The sequence below is a fragment of the Penaeus chinensis genome, chromosome 16, assembly GCF_019202785.1.
Source record: "Penaeus chinensis breed Huanghai No. 1 chromosome 16, ASM1920278v2, whole genome shotgun sequence".
Lineage (NCBI taxonomy): Eukaryota > Metazoa > Arthropoda > Malacostraca > Decapoda > Penaeidae > Penaeus > Penaeus chinensis.
In genome coordinates this window covers 19,170,342-19,179,477 of record NC_061834.1, presented here as the reverse complement: position 1 = coordinate 19,179,477, position 9,136 = coordinate 19,170,342, and the positions used below count along the sequence as shown (strand labels likewise).

At 39.9% G+C, this 9,136-nt stretch overlaps 1 long non-coding RNA gene across 1 annotated transcript; it reads left to right on the top strand.

Moving 5' to 3' along the window:
• Positions 1–6,671: 6,671 nt before the first annotated feature.
• LOC125033156 lies at positions 6,672–8,239 on the top strand. Its single transcript, XR_007115579.1, has 2 exons — positions 6,672–6,793; positions 7,388–8,239. It is a non-coding gene; the product is annotated as an uncharacterized LOC125033156 (long non-coding RNA).
• Positions 8,240–9,136: the final 897 nt, after the last annotated feature.

Genomic DNA, 9,136 nt, shown 5'->3' with positions numbered 1-9,136 from the left:
TGCCATTCACTTTCATCTGCCACTGTTGGCTAACCTGATGCAAAAAAGGGAGCAGTCATGGATAAGCCTCCCATGCCAGCTCAGAGCCTCTCCATCAAGACTTCTACAGTGCCTCCTTGTGCCATCTATGGAAACTGGGTACCTTGTGATCTTTGGCGTAACTTTGGAGGATCTTGGAGCAGTAGGAGGCGTAAAGGTACGGAGTCATAGCCCACCGGCGTGTGGAAACGCCATGGGTCCTACCAATTCCTGCCCACCAGCCCCCTGGAGTTAACGTGTGGTTCATTGGAGGCAGTACCTTTACGTCCTTCCAATCTCCACCCTGGGTTATTTCGTCTGGGCACACTGCGGAGGGAGGACTGTGCCTGGATGTTCGATGCAGCTATCTCTGATCGATTTGCAGTACTCAAAAACCTGATGGACCTTACAGCTCTGTGGGACTCCTTCATGATAGCCTCCGGGCTAGTACAGTGGTAACGTGTCGGCCTCTCATCCGAGGGGTCGGCGGTTCGCGCCCCGCCCAGGCGCGAGAAGTTGCAATTGTCGCCTGGAGGTTACTGCTGTGACTGGGCACCACGGCGGGTAAGGACTAAGACGAGTCAGCACCAGCTGACACACGTTAGCGAGTCGGCATTAGTCGACACAGGCCGGGCTCCCCTCATTGGCATAGCCCGGGCGAAGCTCAGCTTCGCATATCGGACTTATCCTTATCCTTCATGATGCATGTTGTGTGGTTCGACTGAATGGAAATCGGGATTTGCGACGTTCCTTGGTGCAAAACACACAGATGCTATTGAGAAGGGACAAGGGACACTATATCAGGAATCTTGCTGAGGAGGTTGAAGGCCATCTCCTAATAAATGTCCTTCATCCTACCTACCAACTCCTGAGAAAGCAGAACTCCAAGCCCTCTTCACAGACAACTGTAGTCAGCTCAATGATCATCTCAGATCATGTTGGGGTCCGAGAAAGTTAAATATTTTATATTAGGTTGACCCTCCAGCACTTAGTTTGAACACAAGTGGTGTCGCATTCCCTGTGCTAGATCTTCCCATCAATAAAGAACCTCCTACTCTGACTGAGGCGTTCTCTAAGCTGAAGGGAGACAAAGCAACGGGAATATGCGGTATCATTGCTGAACTACTAATGGCTGGTGTTGAAATAATGAGGCAACTAAAGTGGCATCACACCCACATCCTTCTGAGACGGATCCGAGACCATCTACTAAGGCAGCAATCTGGATTTACTCCTGGGAAGTTCACAATAGACTGTATTCTGGTACTTCAGGTCATAATGGAACACCCTCGTGAGTTTGGCTGTGGGCTGTTAGTCAATATCAGCCTATGGTGGAACTGACTGACCTCTCCTGCATGGTCTGATTATGGAATACAGAAGCTGGAGAAATAGTTGTTCTAGTAGTTATTCATCCCTAGGTATTCCTTAAGCTGGCACTGTGTAGTTGGTTTAGGAAAATGTTGAATGGCCTCACATTTGGCTGGCAGTGGAGTGATACCTGCTGCAGAAGCTGTGTTGCCGAGAAAATCAACATACGAAACTCTTGTCTACTTTAATTTGGGGACCATAATCATTTAGCCTTACATTAGATGATCCTGATGTTCAGCAGCATTGCTACAGGCAATAAGTAGATCATTAATATAAGCAAAGACTAACGGTAGTCCTCATAAAACTTCATCAATGAACGCAGGAATGTTTGTGCAGCATTCTTCAGTCCAAAAGGTATCCGGATATATTCATATATATATATATATATATATATATATATATATATATATATATATATATGCAAGCCAAATGGGGTGATAATGGCTGTTTTCGGGATGTCTGAAGGGTGGACTAGTATTTTGTAGAATTATTTAACCAAAGCAATTTTGGAGAAGATGGAACATCCAGAAAATTGTGAAGTAAATTCCTGAAAGTTGGGAATTGGATAACAATCCATCAGTGTCTGAGCATTGAGAACTCTTTAGTCACCGCAGGGTCGTAGTTCTCCATTCTTTTTAGAAACGACATGCAATGCAGATGAGCAGTTGCTGGAGCTTGCACAGATAATACCCAGACCGATCTCTTCTTTTACTAAGCGATACCGTTCTGGAGGTGATCGACGAGACTTGTCGACCAGTTATTTCGATTACGATGAGTAACGGAATACTTTATAGAGAGGGTTGCAGAGTATGGCTGAGTAAGTGAAGGAAAAGACTTCAACAGTGATGCAAATGGTTAGTTGGCATCGATTGTGGAGATCTGCAAGCTATTGCCATGTAAAGGTTGAGCAGCAGATTTCGTAGAAGTAGTGTCGAGGAGTCTCCGATTTTTAATGTCAAGTAGTTTCTCCAAAAATCGGCACCAATTATGACTTGAGACATCAGCTGCAACATAGAAAGTCCACTGAAATGCACACTGAAGCTTGAGGTTGAGTGTAAGAGTTTTCTGTTTATATACAGGGATTGATGATCCTTTGGCTGCATACAAGTTCATGATCGGAGGAAGTGATTTGTGACTTGCTGTTGCAGTCTTCAGCACCTCACAGGGTTCATCTGATAGCATCTAGAAGGAGAGATGATGCATGATTAAACTTGATGACACTTTTGCTGACGCGGTGCGCTTTAAAACAAAACTCGAGGATGAGGAACCACATGGAAGTGTCATGATTGCTGAAAGTCGGTGCTCGGAATACGTTGATAGATATGATGTCCTCTTCTTTGCTGTTGCTAGAGGTAGCAGCATCGCTCCTGGTTTCCTTTATTGTCTTGTTGTTTATAACAAGTGCATTTGTTGTTATTATAGAGACATGGCTAAAACGTCTATCTCGGTTGACTGCGGTATAAGTCCCTTAAAGCCCAGGATGATGTCTCTTGGCCAAACAGCATTTCTCTCGTCGTATTTAGTCTGTTAAAGCCGTGCTGATTTCAGAGTAGCCAAACTATATATATAATTTAGATTAGTCCGTTAAGGCTCATTGTCAGCGGACGACAAGACTAGATAGGATATTGTAGAACATTAAGATTTATATATTAATCCCGATCTTATTTTATTCAGTTTCCTGAGAATACTTGTGTACATTGGACGGAGGACTTAAAAGTATTTTTGACAAAAAAAAAAAAAAAAAACTCTGTAAATAAACAAACATTTGTCAGTTAAAAATGAAAAGGTAATATATTTTATAAAGTACACACATCAATAGTATTTATATTATGAGAAATAAATAAAAATAAACCAGAAATTCGTGACTTGGCGATTTTCGGGGGAGACTATGATGTAACTACATTTCAGGGGAGACTACGATATTATTAGACAACCCCATATTTCTGGGAAAAATGGAAAACATACAAATAAACTGCAGTGAATGCAAGTTAATGAAGTCGAAAATATTGGTTCATTGCAAGCAAAGAGCAAAAATGTATTGCCAACTTTCCGGGTTATCTGCACCATAATAGCTATCATTTTGTGAAACTGTGTGAATTGCTTCATTAGAAAATCGCTCTTCAGGGGCGTAACCAGATTCCATTTGGGCTTTAAAAGACGAAGAGCACCACAGGAAGTCCACAGTGTTCCTCCATCCCGAAGATCGTGTTTCCAGCACGCATAGCTCTCTTTGCCTTAATTTACTCGGAAAGGTGCATCTCCCCTGCCTGGTGGATTCTATGAGGAAAGGGGCCTTTGGGACCATAATCCTATTATATCTGTCCATAAAACGCTTTCCTTACTATATATTTTATTTATTATTAGTATTATTATTTTACTGCAGTAGTCTTGTCTTGTCTGTTATAATTTTAATCTGAAATATCTAACATCTGATGTCACTAACCAAAGGAAGGAGTACGTGTTTACTATTCTCTTCGTCCGTTTTGCCAGCGTAAACAATGATCCGAGGTCTCCTGCTAGCGGTCAGCCTGGTGGCAATGGCGTCTTGTAAATGGGCAGCTCGAGGATCCAGCCTCCGCGTCCCATTCGATGCGCATCTGCGACTGCCAAAGGTTTGTTGTTGTTACATTTGCTAGTCGTGCACGTGGCATGGCTAGCCCGGCTTACCATAGAAACAATCCAAATTAGATTTACGAGGATAATTCTAGGAGTTCCACGATGGACTCGGCTCGTTAAACTTCGCTTAGACTCGAGCCTAGTATCCCTCATGACGAGGATACAACACATTGCAGCTGGTTGTGTCGCCAAGACAAGCTCCTCTCATGGATACATCACGTTTGGGTTAACGCAAGATCACCTTCTGCACGTTGGTATAAGTCAACATCAGATTATGAGCAGGTTACTATCCCAAGGTTTTTATTCCCAGTCGCTATAAATGCAACTGGGAAATAGATGAGAATCCTACGGCATTGCCTGCCTTGCCAGGAGGTAACGTCAGAGCCCCTTATTCACAACATATTACAGTGCCGCTGTTTACAACCCATCAGACCAGGTGACCTACCCAACACACGCAACGTTGATCTCTCTTCCTTAGCTAGCTTAGCAGCCAAATGCATACCCCTTCCCTTAGAAAATGAAGACAATTTCAGGTTTGTCTCAAATTTACCCCCACCAAGATAAGATGTTTTCCTCATAATTCTTTTATTCACTATTTAACCTATACAATACATCATAGTTATTCTATCTACGACTGATTTCAAGCTTCCCAAGGTGCACAACTACTGGGTGGCGAAGGCGATGCCCGGGCTGTCTGACTTCTTAGCGGGAAAAAAAGTTACGCTTATGCCACCCGGGAAGAGTGCATTTAGGTGTTGATGATACCTATCTAACGGAGTAAGATTTTTTTTTTTTTTTTCCATAACTAAATATCAACTATTCATCTTGGAGGAGGGTGAGGACCTGAATGGTATTTGGTAGGCTGAGTATGTCGATAAGACACCTGGCAGCTGTATATGCAAAGTGGCATTGATCTCTTCAGTCGGCGCTATAAAAGAAGTATATCGAAAAGGGAAAATATGTAAAGATGTTAGCTATAGGTACATATAAGTACTAGATTTCAGCTTAAGATAAACTAATTTCTCGGATGTTGATTGTCCGGTGATTATGTGTGTCAAGAGATTTCCTTTCAGTTGAATGCAACTTTATGTTACACTGTTCAGTTGGTTTGGGCATCCCAATTCATGCTTATCCTTCAGGTATAAAGAGGCTACATATTTTGAAAAGTTTACGAGAGTTTTACCGATGACTAGGTATGTTCAATGTTCTTGCCTCTCAGCATCGCCTAGAATACGAGTGCATCGCTGTTTACATGATTACATATTGTTAGTTTTTGTACGAGAACATTCGAGATTTTTGCGTGTAAATAGAATCGACCCCTAAATATTATTGTCAGATTTTCTTTTTCTTTTTTAGATCGGCATCTTTAACCAGTCGCCTTTGAAAAGAGAAACAAGTAAGTTATATTATTAATCTGTCTACTCTGTAGTTCTTATGGATCCCACATGAAAGAGCATTTGTACTATTGCTATGATGCCAAACAAGGTTGACATGCTAAGTGTCATGATATTTACCTACAGAGAGGAGCGAGGCGGTGAGCGAGGAGGAGCGGGACGAAGTGCTGTGGACGAGCGAGTGCTCGCCGCGGGTGGCGGGTGTTCGGCGTGGTCAGGACGCTCGCCTTCAGTGTGAGATGGTTGCCCCCACAGGCTCTGTCCTCACGTGGTTCAAGGACGACGTCCCACTGCACCGAGAGGTCAACAAACATATAAGTCACAGAACTGAAATTTACAAAGCTATTATTGAAGTATATATAATTTCTTTTAAAATATGTATGAGTAAAAACATGATAGATTTTTCATTATATTTTTATACTAAGATAAAGGGGATATAACGATATACTTAATATAGGGTTCCCAAGTCGAGGTAGGTCCCACGCCCCAAGAGCTTCTGGAAGAGGCGACCAACATGCTGGGTCTGCAGGAGGAGCTGTCTTCGACGGCGTCCACTTCTGCCTCCGTCCTGCAAATCTCCTCCGTCGTCTATTTGGACTGTGTCTCCGCCCAACACCAGGTTTGTTAGAATCAAAAATAGGATCATCCTACCTATACTTGAAAATATGCATTTGCCTTTACATTAAACTTTTGTTTCAAAATCCCTATACAGGCGACATACAAGTTGGAGGTGAGGGCACCACAAAGTCAGAAGTCTTACTCTCGTCTTTTTACTGTGGTAATCGTAGGTAAGTCCACTTCATCATGAGCAATTAGCAATACCTATGCAATATGCCTACTACAGAATGTAGATGCAGGTTCAAACGCTACAGTAGTAATAATAAGTATATCCCCTGGTACGAGAACAGGAGACGAAAGCGAGGCACTAGAGGAAGGCCCCACGTGCCGCCTGGGCGCCCTCGTCAACGCTCTGCCTCGCATCTACCAACACTCCCCCGCGGCCATGGGCCATGTAGGGGACTCCGTGACGTTGCCTTGCCGCTCGCAGGGCCACAACGTCACTCGGGAATGGTTACTCAACAATGAGAGGATTTCTAGCGACGCCAGTCTTCAGGTAATTCCAACATTTGATTAAAATATTCCACTGTAAAGTATAACTCAAACAGGGCAGGATGGAAACAAATATTTACGGCAGTAAATTTTCGTTAGAAGTGAGTAACCAGTCTTGAACAGATAAGCTATATGACTGTTGCATATCATAGGCTAAAAATGTTTGAATTTAGATCTCAGTCACCGGCGATCTAATGGTGCGGCGGCTGAGTGTACAGGGTCGCACACGGTACACGTGCAGAGTGACCAGCTCGCGGTTCTCTGCCCTCAGTGACACTGTAGTAACTGAAGTAAGTCTTATAATGATTGTTTCTGATATATATATATATATATATATTTAAATAAATATAAATATATGATATATACACATGCATACACACACACACACATATATACATATATATATTCATATATTCATACTCACGTGTTTGCATGTATATGTATACATATGTGTAAATATGCATATGCAGTATACCTTTCCTCTTTCTTTATCTGTGTGTTTTTATTTCTCCCTCTATCAATTAAATATATATGTATATCTATAAGTACTCTTATCTATTTATCCATTTAGATACACACACACACACATATATGTATGTGTGTGTGAATATTGTCATGGAGAAAATGGATGCCAAAAAGAACAGAAGACTAGAATAATATATATATACATATATTACTTATACATTAATATATATATATATATATATATATATATATATATATATTACTTATGCATTAATATATGTATATATATATAGTTATAAATATGTGTATGTTTGCATATATATGTGTCTGTGTATGCATAAGTGTGCATATGAGTGTGTTGTAAAATAAATAATTATGTATGCGTGTTTGTGTATATATGTATGATTTTATATTTCCAGATGGTGACTATGTAATGACTATCGACTCGCACTTCAAGATGACGGTGAAGACCCACTTCGAAGCTGACCTCTCCGGATTACTCCCTTGAATTATGACTGATGATGTACCTCCACTCATAACTTTAGCAGATTAGTTATGGGGCTGAATTTGCCCTAGAAGTCCAAGGTTCTTAGAGAGAAAGCATTAGAGGAATGCTTGAATTCCCTTGTCCTTTATTTGCCTCAATAATTAGCGAGAGGAACTCAGGTAATGAACAGTTTTTTTCATGTCGTTTATCATCCCAGGCTCTTACAATGCAAATGTTTTCTGTTACGAATTGATAGGAATATTTAGTACACGGAATCGCCATGCTAATGTTTTCTGCAATCATTAAATGTTTCTTCAGGTATTCCCTGAAGCAGAAGCGTGCTTATGCCTCATGGTGTGCAGTAACAGACAATTGTGACTAACAGGCAGTTCATAAAATATATTTAGTTCATATACAGAAAAGCGACTATGATCTTGTTTTATGTAATACATCTTTTAGTAAGGTAACAGAATCTGCTTAGGTTAGGTAGTACTGCTTATTTTGGCAATATTCCTGTGGTCATGCTGTTGTTTAGATTTCTTGCAGATTTGTTATATTTCTTCTCCATTTCACTGTTGCATTAACCCGTCCTTTGCATCGCATGCAGTGATTCCCAGATTTACATCGTGACTGCAGTATAGTATATTGCTGATACAAGTTCCTATTTTTTCCTATTTATGTTACAAAACCGCAGATGAATTGTAATGAGCATGGAGCTAACAGTAATATTGAGTTTATTATTCATTTCCATTATAATAACATCAAATAAAGTTATAAAGCTATATTGACTTATTCCTTTCAAAACCTGTGTAAATATTATTTTATTTCTACAGATGCAATAAAATTCATATTCAATTGAACATACAAATTGGTTATAAATCATATATATTCACTATGCAACAGAGAGTAACGGGAAAAAAAGTACATGCAAGACTACACGTGCATATATATATATATATATATATATATATATATATATATATATATATATATATATATATATATATATACACACACACACATACTTACACACCCGCACACATATGAATATACACACATATATACAGTACACACACACGCATATCTATATGTGACATAATCATTTATCTATTCATATATATACATATACACACATATGTATATGTATATATGTGTATACATATAATATGCGTGTGTGTATATACATACATATATATATATATATATATATATATTCATATATATATCTGTGTATACATATATTTATATATACCTAAATAATATCTATATAGATTTGTATATGTGCGTGTATGCGTGTATGTGGATTTATATATGCATATGTGTGTATATGTATGCATATATATGTATATATAGCGCATGCATGTATATATGTATATATAGCGCTTGCATGTATTTATGTATATACACATATATATACGCATACATATATACATGTGTACATGCCGGCGCTTGCATGTGATATCATCATCACCTTGAATCAATCCACTGCAGGACGCAGGTCTATCCCAATCTTTTCCAACTTTGTCATGCGTTTTTTGTTTCCATTCTTGGCTCCCAAATCTCGTTATTTCGTCACGCCATTTTTTAATTGGCCTGGCCCTTGGTCTCTTTGTCATCTACAGCCGAGTCTGTTACTTTGTCCATCTGTCGTCTTGTCTCCGACATATATGACCTGCCCATT